Here is a 17945-nt window from a genome sequence, read left to right on the forward strand (position 1 = left end):
GGCAATAGATCGGCATACCCTACTGTTCCACAGGACAGGGATGACAAAAGATACAACACTATGGCTAAAAGTTTTTTTCTGCATGTAGCATGGCATTGAAATCTATTAACGCTACTTGTACGCTTGCAAGGTTCAAGCCAGACTTTTAAATATGCCCTTTGACGGCTCTTCTTTGTTTGATAAGAAGGCGGATGACAGCCTAGAAAAGTTAGACATCCAAAGCAGCAGCAAAATCCCTGGGTGTTGCAATCCGCCAAACGCCATATCGCCCCTCAGGAACCTCTTGGAGAGGGAAGTCCTTTCACTTTTATTCTGCATTCGGAAAAGGCAGAGGACAGTCTGTTCAGAGGTCAAAGATTCACCCAAGGTGGACGGGGTAAAAATACAAAAGCCGCAGCAGCAACCGCTTTACCATCGGCACCTGCATCAGCCGCCTCTAAATCTCTGAGGACTCTCCTCACAAGACACCAGTAGGGGGCAGGCTAACTCAACATCTGACGGAATGGCAGGCTATTACGTCAGATGCTTGGGCATTGGAGACAGTTGCCCAAGGTTACTGCCTGCCTTTTCTACGCATTCCTCAGTCATCCACCGGGGAACAGCTCTTGGAAAGTTCCAGATCCGCTCCTCTTGCAGGAAATTGTAGACCTGCTGGAGAAAGGTGCCATAGAACCGGTACCTGTAGCGAAGAGGAACAAGGGCTGGTACTCGCCCCCCCTACTTCCTAATACCAAAGAAGGACGGAGGACTGAGACCTATTTTGAACAAGTTCCTCAGGAAGGACAACTTCAAGATGGTAACTTTCTCAGATCCTTCAGGCCCTCCAGCTCCAGGACTGGCTGGTATCTCTGGACCTTTGGGATGCTTATTTCCATGTGCCAATCCATCTCAAACACAGGAAATATCTGAGGTTCGCAATTGGCGAGACTCATTATAAATTTCGAGTTCTGCCATTTGGGCTGACCTCTGCCCAGAGGGTATTCACCAAGCTAATGTCGGTAGTGGCTGCAAGTCTAAGGAGGGAAGGGATTCACGTCAACTCCTACCTGGACGATTGGCTGATCAGAGCTGTATCTCCGGAACAAGCTCAGCTCCAGCTAAATTATGTCTGCCACTTCCTTCACAAACTGGGCTTCTCCCTCAATTTAAAGAAGTCAGACGATACCATCACAGAGACTCCAGTTCATTGGTGCGGTCCTGTACACTTGGGAAAAGCCTCACCACCAGAGGTGAGGGCCCAAGATATTTTGCAGATGGTCACCAAGTTTCAAAATGCCCAACGTCTCCCAGCCTTCGACTTTTTGAGGTTGCTAGCCCTCATGGCATCCTGCATCTTCATTGTACCAGAGGCTCGCCTGAGAATGAGATCTCTTCAGTGGGCACTGAGAACTCGGTGGTCGCAATTCTCGGAGAATGACAGACCTCCTTCAGGTTCCGGACAAGGTGGCTCGAGACCTTCAGTGGTGGGCCTGCCAGGAAAACATCTTGAAGGGAGAACTGTTTTGGCAACGATGGCCAGAGATAACAGTAGTCACAGATGCCTCACTCACGGGGTGGGGGGCCTATACCAACGACTTGACCATCAGCGGTTGTTGGTCTCCATCGGAGTCCAGACTACATATCAACCTGTTAGAGCTGAGAGCAATCAGACTAGCGCTGAAGGCTTTTCTGCCATCTGTACAGGGGAAAAATGTCCTGATAATGACGGACAACACAGTGGCCATGCACTACCTCAACAAAAGAGGAGGCGTGGGATCACTGCCGCTGTGCAGAGAGGCGTTGCAGCTCTGGTTTTGGGAAATCCAAGAAGGAATCTGTCGGCAGTTCACTTAGCCGGAGAGAGAAACATGACAGCGGACGCTCTGAGCAGGCAGAGTACAGTCTCCCACGAGTGGGAACTAGCTCAGGAAGTCCTTCAACAGATCTTCACCCTTTGGGGAACCCCTCAAGTGGATCTGTTCGCCACCAGCATCAACAGGAAATGCGATCAGTTTTGTTCAAGGGAATTTCCCCCAAGAGGAGCTCTAGGGGACGCGTTCGTAGTGGACTGAGTTTCCACTTCTGTATGCGTTTCCTCCAGTCCCTGTCATTCCTCAAATGATTAGGAGGTTGAGAAGGTTCCGGAAAGCCAGGCTCCTAATTGCCCCGGACTGGGCCAGGAGAACGTGGTTCCCGGACCTTCTGGACATGTCCATCTGCCCTCCAATTCGTCTTCCACTCAAGGAGAATCTTCTCTCGCAGAAGGGAGGTCAGGTTCTCCATCCAGACATCAGAACCCGCAACCTTCACGCTTGCTATCTGAAAGGTTGAGATACAAGGATTTGGGACCTCCCAGATGATGTCATGGAGGTGTTGCTTTCGGCAAGGAGGCCAGCAACAAAGACTTTATACCACTGCCGTTGGAACAAATTTTGCAGCTGGTGTAGAGAAAAGAATATCGAACCCTTTTCATGTGGTACACCAACGGTGTTATCTTTTCTACTCTATTTGGCAAATTCGGGCCTTCAGGTTGGCACTATCAAGGGCTATCTCGCAGCGCTATTGATCTTCAAGCACACTGCAGAGAACCATCGTATTTCAAGTTACCCTTAGTAATACAATTTCTGAAGGGATTAACCAATGTCTATCCTCAAAGACCATTCCAAGTTCCCTTATGGGACTTAAATTTAGTCTTAAATTTCCTGATGGGTACTCCTTTTGAACCACTCCACTCTTGTTCACTACAGTTTCTCACCCTTAAAACTGTCTTATTAGTGGCATTGACATCTGCTAGGAGGGTGAGCGAATTACAGGCTCTATCTTGTAAACCCCCTAATACAATTTTTCATAAAGATAAAGTTGTCCTACGAGTGAAGCCTAATTTTCTCCCAAAGGTGGTTTCTGAATTCCACATCACTCAGAAGATTACCTTGCCTTCATTTTATCCCCCTCCGGGGGAAAGAGGAAGCAAGATTGCATAGGCTGGACCCAAGGCGGGCTTTGAGCTTTTACATCAGCGGACTTGCTAGGATTAGGCAAGGAGACCAACTGTTCGTAGGTTACTCCGGGCACAAATTGGGATTACCGATAACAAAACAAACCATTTCCAGATGGATCATTTTAGCCATTCTGGAATGTTACAAACTGGCAGGGAAAGAGCCCCCTCAAAATCTTAGGGCTCATTCAACCAGGGGTATCGCAGCCTCTTCGGCCCTCCAAAGAGGGGTACCGATTCGAGACGTATGTGCGGCTGCCCCATGGTCGTCTGCACATACCTTCACAAGATTTTACAACCTGGATTCCTCCTATAGCCAAGAAACTAGGTTTGGCAAAGCTGTGTTGCACTATGTTCACTCTTGAAGGGAAACATGGCCATTTACTCCCACCTCCAGCTACACAACACTGCTATGGGAGTCCATCATAAGGAATACGTCGGAGGACACAATCCCGTCGAAGAACAAGTTACTTCTTACCTGGTAACGTTCTTTCGATGGGATGTTCCTCCGACGTATTCCTTATCGCCCCTCCTATCCATCCCCTCAGTAAAACTTCCCTTGTGGTTACAGTTTACGCTCCTTCTGGGTAACTAACCAATTAATGTAAAACTGTTAACGTCAAAACGGAACTGAGCAACAGAAGTTGCGTGAGTCTATTTATACGCATGACGTCGGCGCCGATACGGAGGCTGTTGAGGGACATCGACGCGCAGCACCCTCTAAAGTTTTTTCCGAGGCCAGCAAGCTGGAGATGATCTATCAAGATAAGCAATACGTCGGAGGAACATCCCATCGAAAAAAGTTACCAGGTAAGAAGTAACTTGTTATTCTCCTGTCTCTGTGATACCCTGGGCATCACGGATCAGGCCCTGGCATGTCTCGCTTCCTTTCTCCGGCTGTCCATCCCTGGTGGAACTTTGGTCCTTTCTCTCGATCACTCTTGTTGTGTCCCCCAGGGATCTTTCCTATCCCCCTGGTTCTTCAATGTCTACATGGCCCGCTTGGCCCACAGGATCTCTTTTTAACTTTTAGTGTTGTGGCTGACACGCAGCTCTTTCATGCTACCCTGGAGCTCCTCGCTCATCCCGGACTGTCAGCAATTCAGTCATGGTGTGCTGCAAATTATCTCTGCCTCAATGCCAGTAAGACGGGCATCGTCCTCGTTGGGACCCCTACTCCGGCCTTCCCACTTTCACTCTGGCTGGACTGCATTTGCCCTGTGCCCTCACCTGCCAATGAGGCTAAAAAATCTGGTGGTCCTCTTCAACTCCACTCTCTCCTTCTCTTCTCCCATCTCGGACATCTGTCTCACAACCAGCTGCTCCTCCTCAGATGTTTTCTACCTTTTATCACCTCCTTCCCCCCCAGAGGCTCACCATCTCCAGAGCCCTGGTTCTCTCTAGGCTGGACTACTACAACAGCCTCTTTCTCGATCTTCCTTCTGCTGCTCTGTCCTCTTCAACTCATCTAGAACAGAACCACACGACTTATCCTTGGCCTCAAGCTCAGAGTCAAGCGATCGTCTTTCTCAAACAGGCATCTACTTTTGGAAATTCTACAATGTTCAGGTCACTCTGACTAATACTGGAACATGAATGAGCACCAAGGAACACATTCCGCCCCAATCCTTGTGCAGCTTCATGTAGGGCTTAGGTCCACAAGGCCAATATTGATGGATCGGCAGTACCTGCTCCCATCCTGGAAACGTCAACTGTAGTTTTGCAGCCTTTATCTCCCACATGCTTCTTCCCATGTCTTCGGAAGCACAATGTCGCAGTCACCAAGGGGACCACAACCATTGGACCCGAATCTTCTACCCATGTCGGTAGTTTGGCATGCTTAGCCCAGGACTTCAAGTATATCTGGGCACTCCATTCTCTTCATGTCTTCAATGACTACCTCTTCCCGTCCTGCTGCAGGATACACAAGCATCTTGCGCTCCCATAAGGGTTCCTTTTCAATCTGTGTAGTCTTGATATAATCATCCAGGAATTGAAACAACCATTTCGATCTCCATCGTAAAGTGGCCCAACTTCCCTGAAATTGTCCTCTGGTCATACATGCTGCAAGATGAACGAGGCGCCTGGCATTGTGCTCTGGGACTTCTCTGGAGATGAAAGTTTGCACTGTATTCATGGCATAGGGGATGAGAGCAGACGTAACCACTCCTTAGATGTTTCCCCTACTTCCATCGTGTGCTGGTACCTCATGTTATTACCCAAGTGTGCTGCATTGTCAAGGTAGGTATTCATACCCTTTTTATCTAGATAGGTTTTTACCACCTCATGATCTTCCTCTGCATTTCTACTTTGTCTTTTAGAAGCCTTGTACCACTCATGAAATATATCAAAGGAATGTCCCATCATAGGAAGAACCATAGGGGCCTCTACCTCAGTGGAAGTACTAACATGATAGTGAAACATGAATAGAAAGCTAAAGAGAGTAATTGTACAGGCATATATTATGCACAGAAACCTAGGCCTCCACCTTTCGCGCCATCCTGGTACTTGTTGTCCTGGTTCATTGTCTAGAACCGTGCCGCCTTCTATATTATTTCTAATATCCTCACATTTCTTTACGTTTGCAACTGTAAGATTTGCTCATTTATTGCAATGAGCCGTCTTATCACTGGGCTATTTTAGGATCCTGTAAAAAAGTGCGAGTATCAACTTCTTGTCTGACAAGAGCAGGATAAGCTTGAAGTATAAAGACAAAGAAAGCAAGCAAAAGTCGATGAGCGTTACTGTTGGTTAGCATATGTTTGACTGCTTGGAACAGGTATGCACCACAAAATGAATCTGGATACTGATCTTGTTTCCATTTTCTGATAAAGTACTGCCGTTTAGGCATAACTTTGATACGTGAATGTTTCTAAATTCAATTTTTGGCCTACTAAAATTCTCAGCAAGTCCTTGAATTCCTTCTTAAATATATAAGGAGTGTCCACTGCTTTTTAGTCCAAGCTAAATCTATCTCCTCCACTGGTCGTTGCTTTATCATCCTTCGTCATCGATGGTCTGCACACGCTGAAATTCTTGTCTTGCTTCTGGATCAGCAACAGTGGGAGGGTCTAACCTGTGTAGGCTTTTACATCCGCTAAGTGAAACCAAGCTTGTCTTCCTTGGACATCTCAGCTGAAGGGGTTATATTCTCAACGCAAAAGGTGCCATTAAAGCGTGGCTCATGCCACTTTCTAGTAACATTTTTAATCAGCACTCGGTCTCCAACATATAACTTAGGTGCCGATAATTGATCTGGTTTGGTTGTTGAATTGTCTTCTGTGTTCTGAGACCTACCCACCTGGTGCTTGACTTGATCTGAAATGAGATGCTAGAGGTCATACGTGTCAAATAGTTATGCAATTCCTCACCTAAAGTTTTAGCTACACTCTGGGCATCAATTCTACTCCTAGACGGAGATGTAAGAGGCGTTCTCATAAGACGCCCTGTCACTAGCTTTTGAGGGGTGAGGTGATGGTCCAAGGCATAAATTAGTTTTCAAAAATTGATTAGCAGAGTTTGCTAATTACATTTTTTTTGTTTAGTAAACAGACCCATTTGATTAGCAATTTTCTACTAATATTAATGTCACAAGACGTTTGTACCCAAGACATGAAATGAGCAACAGTACAGCAGTTATGAGTACCACTGAAATAAGGCATTAGTGAGAGGAGTCAGGCCTTGCCAATTCTTTAGATTTCAGCTAGACATACAGGTCGAGTAAATTAGTTTACCTATGCAGCCTAGGAAAAATGCACTCGATACATAAGAACGGAGGACAACACATTTAACATAGGATTTCTCTAAAATGGTGCATGTTACTACAAACCCACTTTGTTTGGCACACTGCTGCACCTCAGAGGCCAGCCATGCACAGTGAAACTTTTATTTGATATTTACTGCAAATTAAATGTTAAATAAGTTTCAAACTTCTCTTGTAAATGCTACTCACCCTTCAAAAAATCTACTCAGCTATGTAAGTGGGCAAAAAGACTTTGCAAGCCATAGATGTCTGTAAAATGTAAAAGGTTAGCTGCTTGAAAGGACACAAATAGCTATGATAAAAAAGGCTCTAAAAAAAAGTTTGGCCAGTTGTCTCCCACAGGTGGAAATCTATAATACAATCCTAAGCATAAGCAATCATAAGCATAAAGCAATGCGAGGGCTCTGGAGGATAACTACAGTGTTTGGTATTTCAGTAGATCTGTGATATACAGACTGGGTGGAACTACTTATCACTACTTTGCATAAGCATGTAGTTCGCTTTGTATATTCATTATGTAAGAATGGATTGCATGGCACGCAGAGAACTGGGCAAACTAGGTGGAATATTGTAGTTTGTGGTCATCTCACTTTTAGGGTACCTGGTATAAAGCAACAGGGTGATGATATAGAATGTCAAGGAGTATGGGTTCGCTCATGGGTTGAGCACCAGTTGCAAGGTTGGTCATCAAAAGCATTTGATCATGTACATTTTCAAATGTGTTCACTCGTCAATATGATGCATCTTTCCCAACAAAATGAAATATAGTTGACACTATATTTAGATACACTAACCTAAACATTACTGTAAAGCATGAAGATAGTGTTTAACAGTATCAATACTGTAATTATGCATTATGTAACAACTAGCATTTTAGGAATGGAATTGCACGACTATCTTTTAAAAAAATATAAAGTTGACACATCTTTTTGCCCGACAGGATATAGAAAGCTTAATAAAAGTATCATCCTAAATTACTTCTGGATTGCAATCCTGCCTAGCACTCCTACACATGCCTTTGACACTCGAGTGGAGGAGACGATTACTGCTGCACTTTCTCTCCATTAGCACTTGAAGTGAACAGAGAAAAGAGTGTGAAGCGAGCACTGAGGGTGAGAGGGATGTAGGGCGAGCTGTGCCTTCATTGAAGAGGGCCATTTAAATAGCTAACTTTGCTACACAAGTGTCCATTTGATTAGCAAACCTGCAGAATTGCATTGCAAATTGCTATGCAACACAGCTTATTTTATGCCTTGTGGTCTGATCCTGGCTGATTCCGAAGGGCATATAACACAAGGGGCAGGCAATATAGCCATCCCTTCTTCAAAGTCTTAATCTTGGCAGTCCTTTCTTAAAGGTGGCCATTGAGTGTCTCTCATATCCTGTTCGCTTGTGGGTGATAAGCAGAAGAAAACTTGTGCTTTATATTCAATAGAACCCCTATTTGTTCAAATAGCTAATTATCAAAATGTGGCCCATTGTTGGATATCAGCACTTTACACACACCCCAATCTCGGGAAGACTCTGTGCGCTAAAAACGTTGCTGCACAAATGGCATCAGGATGTGTATACGAACCTACCTCGATCCACCTAGAGTTGATACACACCACCACTAATAGATAGCTATATCCATTATACACCTGCAGCATATCGACATAATCGAGATGTAAATCCTGTACCCCTACGTCCCGTCCCCTTTCCTCCATACTTTTTGGACATTACGTCCTGTGGGACGTGAGCACTTTTGTTTAAAAAAAAAAAGCATCAAATTGAAAATGCCATTCTTTTTACACAGGGTATCGCACGCAGCCTTAACCCCGCCCTCCTTGGCTCTGCCCTGCACATCACCCTTCAGTCCTTTTCTCCGGTGGTCGGGGCTGGACGCACCATCACCGGGAAGACCTTTTCTTTCCCGTTGTCCTTTTCTCCTGCTTAGGTTCTGCGGTCGCGTTGTCCTCCGTTTATGCCGGAGCGTCTGGGATTTTCCACTTGTTACTCTTGCGAGCGTCTCTTCACTAGGGCGGATCCCCATCATTCTCTCTGCTTGGAGTGTCTGGGACCAGATCACCGTTGGGACTCTGGTTTCTTCTGACTCCCTTTCGGTCTGGGCACTTCAGCGTCGTCTTTGTAGGTGGGAGGAAATCTTCCAGAAGGTTCCTCAATCACATTTTCAACTCTTCATTGACAGATAAGTGACGCCCGTAAGTTCTTTACTTTTCAGGGCACCCCAGCCAGGGGACTCCTTCCCGGTGTCATCTTGGTCCGGGATGGGCTTCATAAGCTCTTCTACTGGGGTTATCGGTGAGGTGACTCTCTCGGGCCTAATATACGTACAGGGGTTTTCTCCAAGGCTTTACGCAATGGGCCTACCTGTACCGGATCATGATCTGAGGTTCACCGATCAGGTGCTAATAGGCAGCCTAGTCGTGCTGAGGCATTTGGTACCGGTGTTCGCTCCAAGGTCTCCTTGTTGGGAGCTTCCTGCACACACTGGGGTGCTCCCTGAGGTCTCAGTTGAGGCTTTCTGTACCGAACCACGGTTCGAGGCCGCTCTCCGGTGAGATATTAAGACCGGACTCTGTTCCAAGGTTCTGCTTCACGAGGCTAAGGTGTGTACTAACAGAATTGAGAGGCCTGTTAAGGTCTTGTCTGAGGTGGATTCCTCATCTTTCCTGCACTCGCGTTGTTACCGGTTCTGTTGAGGGTGCACGGGGAGAGGTTGTTGACCGTAACTCCTCTGTTACCGGCTCTGCCGAGGTTCCTTGTGTCGAGACTAAAATTTCAGTCCAGTCCCCTGACCAGTCTGGAGTCAACTGCCTCATCGTATGTGACGCAGTTCTCCTCAGATGTTCACAAAATTGCAGGCATGCCCGTGTGGTCTACAGCGGCCATTTTGGATTCATCCCTCACACCCATGCTATCGTCAGCGGGTGCTGGAACCTTCTTTTTGGTGGACAACCTTTTCCATGCGACAGTGTGAATCTGTTCTGCCCTTCCTATGACTGGCGTGCTCGGATGCCACTACACACATTCGGTCTCGCTTCGCCCTACATCTGCCCCATTAGTCTATGTAGACCCGGTGGGTGGTGGGCCCTCTTGGTAGCCCACTTCACTACGTTTGTAGGGTTATGATCCTCATTATGCCTCTGCCCACTCCAGTGCCTAAGGTCTTGGCAGAGGATGCCTTTTTTGGGAAAGTTCAGTGTCTAATGCACTCTTATCCCATGAGAGAGTACTTTAAGGGTCTCTTTAGAGATATCTGCCCTCAGACTGCATTGCCTGCCCCGACATTTCCTGTCACGGCGCCTGTTGCTCCGGCGGCAGCACCTCCTCTGCCTCCCGGGCCTCCTCCGACTCTTCTGCCTCTGCCTCCCTTGTCACCGGTGGACAAGTCCTCAGCAGAGCGAAATGTCAATCTAACGCCTGTCGCGTCGCAGTCAGGGGGACTGGGATGCTTTAGACAACCCCTTGACAGATCAGGATAGTGAAGACCAGCCCCACTCAGAGCATTTCACGACCGGGAACTGGACATGTCACTCCTGGATATACCAGTGCCTGAGGCACCCACTCCACAGGAAGGGGTGCTATCGGGGGCACTAACCTTGTCCCTACAGGAGCGCACTGGCATGTTCCTACAGAGGGAAGTCCTGGCCGAGGCCTGCAATGTCTGTGATAAGCCCCACACCGGGTCTACACATAGATAAAAGGCTTGACACCCGTTACAGGCCTCACATCTGAGGAAGTAGCCTTGGCGTCATGTCCGCTCCCGTCCACGACTGTGGTAGCGGCCGCCGCTCTGCAATCTAAGCTGGCCTCTGCGACTTCCGCAGCTGCGGCCCAGGTTCTGTCCAAGGACAAATTGCTCGATTCCTTGGGCAAGAAGATTTTTGCCAACTCGTCGCTGCAGTTGCGTCAGTCTAAAGCAGAGCTCATTTTAGCGGCAGCAAATATGAAACTGTGGAGCGATTTGGCTGACTTCCAAGAGTTCATTCCGGCAGGCAAATTGGAAGAATTCAAGGGGGGGGGGTGTCAGATACCAATATGTTAGCGCAGGATATGCTGGAGGCTGCTGCGCACCATGTGGGCACTTTGGCTCGAGGCCTCCTGCTGAGGGTGGACGCCTCTCGTCAAGCTTGGCTTCATGCAACGAGGTTTTCGAAGGAGGTCCAAGATAAAGTTCTTGACCTGCTTTTTGATGGCAAAGAGCTGTTACGGTCTTCGACGGATGACTAGCTCACCAAGACTAAAGCTAGCATGCAAACTGCCAAGGCTGTCTGTGCTAGTGAAGGCCCCAGTCAACGCTCGGAGATCTAGCTCCCAGCCTCAGTCCTCCTAAGGCTTCAGAGGGTTCCAGGACCGCAGGTCTTGTAGGACTGACGCGCCGAGAGGTAACTCCCGTCGGAGACAGCAGCAAGGTCGGGTTTTCTCTTGGTCTTCAGCCTCCACTTCAGGGACAGGTAGTCTCTCTGCCGAAAAGTCTGCAAAATATTTTTGGGCGCTCGCACGAGACTCCGGTGGGAGGACGAATGTCCCCTCATCTGGAGGCGTGGCAAACAGTCACAGACCGGTGGGTTTTGTCCATCGCTCAGGCAGGCTTTCCGCTTGCCTCTCCCCCCACCCCATCCTTCAATCCTTCCTTTCAGCAGTCGGGGATGCCCTCCCTCAAACCCGAGGTCCAGAACCTTCTAGATCTCAGGGCGATGGAACCCATTCCCCCTAGGAGAACGAGGGGAGGGCTTCTACTCTCTGTTCGTAGTGCCAAAACCCAACCAGGCTGGCCGGGGAGCCATTCTAGACCTTTCCCAGATCAAACTTTCTCTTCCCCAAGAGAAATTCAAGATGATTACACCCAGCCAAAGTCGTCTTCAGAACGGTGACTGGCTCAGCATTGTGGACCTTCATGGGGGGGTACCAGGTCATCTCCTCTTGTAGATCTAGCCATTCAGATTTGGAAATGTGCCATTCAGCATGGCGTTTGGCTGTTGGCGGTACACATTCCAGGCCAGCTGAATGTAACGGCAGACTCTCTAAGCCGGTGAGCGGTGCTCAACTACGAGTGGGAGCTGAACACAGATCCTCACCGAACTTTTTCGCCATTGGGGCACTCCAGAAGTGGACCTCTTTGCGACATCATTGAACAAGAAACTTCTTCCAGGAACTGGCTGGGAGGTTCTTCCCTGGTGGATGCCCTAGAGATTCCGTGGCACAACATGAGGGCTTGCGCCTTCCCGCCTCTTCCTCTGATTCACCGGGCTCTATGCAAGCTCAGGAACATGTTGAATTGCACTCTCTTGTTAATAGCCCTGTGGTTGCTAACCAGATTCTGGTTTTCAGAGATTCAGCATCTGTCTGCTCACCGATCATGCTTCCACTGATTCCCAACCTGCTTCACCAGAGCGATCAGCAGATGTGGCACCCCTCCCCACAATCATTCAGCTTGGCCGCCTGGTGCCTGAGTTCAAATCTTCAATCTGATCGCTGATAATATGCGTGTTATTCAAGCGGCTAGAAAACCTTCGACCAGGTCTCAGTATAGGAGCAAATGGCTCTGTTTTTGTCGCTGGTGTTTAGCTAAAAAGCTGGATCCCAGCAAAGCTGTAATCAATATGGTCCTGTCTTTCGTTTCTCATCTGGCAGCTTCGGACATGCATGTCTTGTCCTGTAGGACTTGTCGGCTATTGCTACTTACCTGTCTTCGGACTCCTGCTTTTTCATTGACAACCCCTGTCATTAAAAGGCATTTTCCAGGTCTTCTACATCTATATCCATCTGTGCGTAACCCGCATCACAGGTGAGATCTGAATGTGGTCCTTACTACTGTCATAAACCTTTTGAGCCCGTGGCTACGGCAGATTTGAAATTCATTTCGTGGAAAATGGCCTTTCTGATTGCGGTGATTTCGGCAAGGCGTATAAGTGAACTTCAGGCTTTGTCGGTAGAGCACCCATTCCTCACCTTTCATAGGGATAAGGTTTTCCTCCGGACCAATCCTTCTTTCCTTCAGAAGGTGGTAATCGATTTTCATCTGAACCAGTCTATTGCCTTGCCTGTCTTCTTCCCAGATGCCGAGAGGGTTCTACATAATTTGGATGCAAGTTGAGCTCATAAGTTTTATTTGGACAGAACATCTAATCTTCGGAGCTTTTCCCAGCTCTTGGTGACCTTTGGAGACCCGAAAGGAAAGCTGGCCTCGAAAGCAACTATCTCTCAATGGATTGCTTCCTGTATCTGAGGCTTATGCCGTTCAGGGCCTTCAGTCTCGGAAGGGAATTCATGCCCATCTTGTGTGGGGCCAAGGCAACTGCCATTGCCTTGCAAAAATATGTTCCTTGGGAAACCATTGCCAAAGCAGCTACATGGGCTTCCCCATCTTTTGTGAAACCTTACTACCTAGATCTGAGCTCCAGGGCTGATGCTCAGTTCGGGCAGGCTGTTAGAAACCTCTTTCAAAGAGTTCATCCACCGGTTATTCTGTAAGGAGTGCTTGGTAATCTCCCAAAAGTATGGAGGAAAGGGGACGTAAGTGTATAATTTACTCCTAGTCCATAGTCCCCTTTCCTGCATACACGCGCCCGCCGTCCCCTCCAAGTATCCTCTATTGCATAAATGGTCTCAGACCTGGTGATACAAAAGGACTGAAGGGCGATGCGTGGGGAGGAGCTAAGGAGGGCGAGGTTAGGGCTGCGTGCAGTACCCCACGTAAGAAGAGGACACATTTTCAATTTGATGCTTTTTTACAAAAGTGCTCCGGTCCCATCCCACAGGACGGAATGTCCCAAAAGTATGTCGGAGAGGACTATGGATTTAGGATTAAGGTTGTCACTACGGTGAGTAACTTTATTAAAACGGACCGTTCGGTCGTGGTATTACCCCTCTAATTGATCTCGATCTATGCCCAGCAGTAAACATTTTCCAACAAATTTGGAATTAACCAGTCTTCCGCAATTGTAGCAGCAAGACTCTCCCTAGTTACATGCGCGGGGTAATGCAGCTGTTCAAGCACAACCTTTAATAATGCAACTGGCATCACCAATTTGCAGTGCTGTCTTGTTGCCACAATGCTTCTGTGGGGTATAAAAAAATACCCCCTTCCATAATTCCTGCTCTTCCTGTGCTACACTCCCTTGAGTCTCCGTTAGTTGGGTTACCGACAATTTATTAAACCCCTCTTACACTAACATGGTTGTAACTACTTTTTCTTTAATTTTCTCAGCATCAAAACTCGAAATATCTGGGGAATAGGCAACCCTTTTGGCTTCTTCGGCTTCGTTCTGCAAGAGATGAAATCTATTAGTGGGCGCTGCGCATTTAACGGCTGCTATGGCCACTGGGAGTTGTAGTGCCTTAAGCCCGTCTAATAAGGATGCGTGCTGCATTGGAGTGCCGTGCACACAGAGGTAGCCCCTCCTTTTCCAATGTGCTAATCCTGCGTGTAATGTTGACATCAAGTAGACTGTCAATATACAGTCACTTCCTGCCCATCGTGTTGAGTGCGACAATAAATGCTACCAAGGTGTACTGAGGTTTAGGTAAGCCCATCGGCTTTTATCACATTCAGCTCTCAGCCGATTTTTGCATCGAGCTGTTTGGAGCCAGCATCTCCATTCCAAATTTCACCGACCTCTGAACTTGATTAACCAAAAGGGAACCGAGCTTCCAGACCAGCATTCTAACTTTTGTTTTGGACTTCACCACAAGGCTTAACATTGTCCAAGATGGCGCTGCTGAAAATGTAGCACCTTTTGGCCTTAACAGGGCCTCCGGATTGGCTTCCCAGCAGCATATATAGCCCTTCAATCAGTGGACACCAGCAGGTGAAGCTGGCCTACTGCTAAGGCACACTATTAAGGCTCCTGACTGAGCCTTTCCAAGAGTGTCAAGCAAATCGGTAAGAGTACACCCCTATACCAGGCTGTCATCCCACTACCTGCCTTTAAGTGCCCCTGACAAAAGGCTGCAACACTACGAATAACCTGCACACACCATTAACCCTGATCCACTGTGTGCTCCACCGTTTTGACTGGCTACCCACTCGCCACATCTACGACACCTGATCCATCTGAGCAACCTCCCTGCTCTAACACCGCCTACCAATCTGTACTCTAAATTCACGCTCTCTACAAAAGCTGACGCCTACCAGTGTGACTCATATCCTTTCCTGCCTATCGTCGAATTGTTACTGTTCTTTGATCTAATTTCAAATCACTTGGCGCCTCCCATTGCCTTTGTGCACTTGCTATTGTACTGTACGGCAGAGCTGTGTACCCCTCAATACGCTGCCTACATGTTGAGCCCACCACTGTCACTGCATTTGTTACCATGCTGCTTCATTGTTTAATTTAGATGAGCTGACGCCCCCATTGCCCTTGTGCATCTACTACTGTATTGCTTTGTGCTAAACTGAAAACTGCTTAGCGCACCATTTTGTCCTAGTACATTTGCTACTGTATTGTTTTGCTCTACAGTCATTACTTAGCACCTCCATCGCCGTCTTGCATTCCGACTGTACAGCTTTGCAGCTGTTTAACTCAGATTTACCTAGCAACCCATGGCCCTTGTGCATTTGTTATTGGGCTGTACTGTGGTTCTGTGTACACCTCAATACGCTGCCTGTACGTTATGCCCCCACGGTCCTCATGCATGGCATACTGTGTTTCTGACATTCATCCCGGCTATACACTTAGCCTCTCTGCTTGTGCTCGTCCAGCCACGCAAACTGTCGCAGGCCTAACCATGCCTAGCCCTGTTCGCTGCCCAGATATACAATTTGTTCAGCTGATCTCCTTTTCACCTAACCCACCTCACCCTCACTGTGCGCCTAGCACAACTCTGCTGTATTCTCAACATAGCCTCCTCACTGTGTAGCAGGCCTAGCCTAGCCACATGTCTGTTTTATATTCCCAGTGACCTAACTGTGCACTGTGCCATTAACCATCACCTACAACACTAAGCTCCCCCTTCCCCCCACCAGACCATTGCCCATACTCTACCCTGCACAGCAGGCACATACGCCTGCATAGGCAATGGTCTCACCGTCTAGGATGTCCATGCCCACCACCCCCTCCGACCCACATTCCCCCATCTTCCCACCTACTGCCACTCCTGCCATACCATCCATCCACCCTCACCACCACTAGCCCACCTTACCCCACCATCCCTTGTCTAGGCCAGAACAGAAGCTCTCGCCTGAGATCTAGAACCTTCTCACACACAACCCCCCCCAAACCCCTCCTGCCTAGTCTAGAGACAACTAGACTAGAAAGACAATCGGCTCGCACACAAAGCTCATCCACCCCTCCACCACAGCTGCTGCCAAACTGTCCACAAACATTCAGGTGACCCAACAATCGCAGCCTTCACTACCTACTCAAACACATGCAGCACTGCCGATTGTATCGCACAGGGTCAGTCCTGATGTACCTGCCCACATGACTCGGGGTATGACTGTACTGCCTACCCAGAAGCATACAGCAGATGCTCCCAACACTAAAGATGACCTACCACCTGAAACCTAAAGCACACCCACTACCACCATAACTGCCGACATTCTCACAAACAGATTGACACCTTTGATCGTTACAACCCAGCCAGAACCCCACCACCACCACCAACACCTCAAGCCACCACAGCTACTCAACAGGGCCCTTATCAATGCATGGTCGCTTCAGGCCCACGTCCTTGACATTCAAGACCTCATCAGCACTAACAATCTCGACCTCCTAGCCATTAGTGAAACCTGACTCCACGAAGCCTCTGGCCCAGAACTGTCGCTTGACATCCCTCCTGGCTACACCATCTTTTGACAGGATCGCCCTTGCATAGGCGGCGGCGTTGCCCTTATTGCAAAAGCCTCTATTCCCTTTAGAAAAGTAGATAAAACATCTGATAAGTGACCATTTACTCCTCAAGCTCGACCCATCCCCCAACTGCACCATCGCCCTCCAAATAGTTTACCGCCCTCCATGACCCACAACAGACTTTAAAGAATCCCTGACCCACTTTCTTGAAGACAACTTAAAAATATATCCCAGACCATCCTCCTGGGCACCCTCAACCTTGGCATGAACGACCAAAAAGATTGTGCAGCTAAAACTCTCGACAAAGCACTAGGGTTCCAACAAGTTAGCGCAGACCCCAACGGTATCAAGGGCCAAACCCTTGACTGGATAGCCCAGCACAACTGCCAAATCAGTCTAACCTACCCCTACTCCTGCCTTAGACTGACCGCCACGCTATCCTCTTTGATATCACTACAAGTAAGAGAGCCCAGAGACCCACAACACCCCTCCTACTAGCTCTTACCAGAAGTGCCCGTCAACTGACCAAAGACTCCTACCCCACCTAGCAGTCCCTGCCTTAAGACCTCCCTTCTCTAAAGACCCCAAATCACTTACCAAACGTTCAACACCATCATAACCCCAGTTAGACACATTGCCCCAGTCACTCTCAGAAAAGCTGAACGCACCCAGCACACTATCGCCTGGTTCACTCCTGACCTCAACTGCGCTCCAAAAAAAAGGAAGCACTCCACATGGAAAGCCAAAACCCCTGCTACTCCAATAAAGGCAAATTCAACAGAATTGCTAAAATATACAAAACAGCCATCAAAGCAAAAGCCACCTCTCTACCAGGATAGATACAGCCATTTCCAACACTAAAGAGATTTTCTCCATATTCAGGGAGTTGGTATCACCTACCCCCCAACTCATTGATAAAGTTCAAGCTTGGTGCTACAGCATCCAAGACACCATGATCAACAAACTCGACCTGCTACACAGTAAAATCCAAACCAGCCAACAGGCACTTAACCAAGCACCCCACATCCATGCGGAAACCACGGACACTTCTGAAAATTCACCCTTATTTTCCTTCAGAGAAGTGACAAAGGAATTCCTAGCACTCATGAAATCCATCCAGTTGCAAAGGTGACACCTGCCCAGCCACACTAATCAAAGAATACACCTCCACCCTTCTTCACGACCTTCATCAGCACCCCTCTTTTTCAATGGGCACATTACAAGCCCGCCTCAAGGAAGTATGGGTCCGCCCCCTCTTAAAGAAACCATTGTTAGACCCATCCGTACCAGGTAATTACAGGCCCATCACCACCATCCTCTTCCTCTTCAGGATAATAGACAAAGCAGCCTACCTGCAAGTCCAGCAGTTCCTTGAAGTCGCTAACCTTCTCGGTCTCAGGCAGTCGGGTTT

At 48.1% G+C, this 17945-nt stretch overlaps 1 protein-coding gene across 1 annotated transcript in view; it reads left to right on the plus strand.

Moving 5' to 3' along the window:
- Positions 1-17945, plus strand: part of ACO2 (aconitase 2) — a 637698-nt gene that overhangs the window by 211557 nt on the left and 408196 nt on the right. The window lies entirely within an intron of this gene.

The sequence above is a fragment of the Ambystoma mexicanum genome, chromosome 3p, assembly GCF_040938575.1.
Source record: "Ambystoma mexicanum isolate Mex_15411 chromosome 3p, UKY_AmexF1_1, whole genome shotgun sequence".
Lineage (NCBI taxonomy): Eukaryota > Metazoa > Chordata > Amphibia > Caudata > Ambystomatidae > Ambystoma > Ambystoma mexicanum.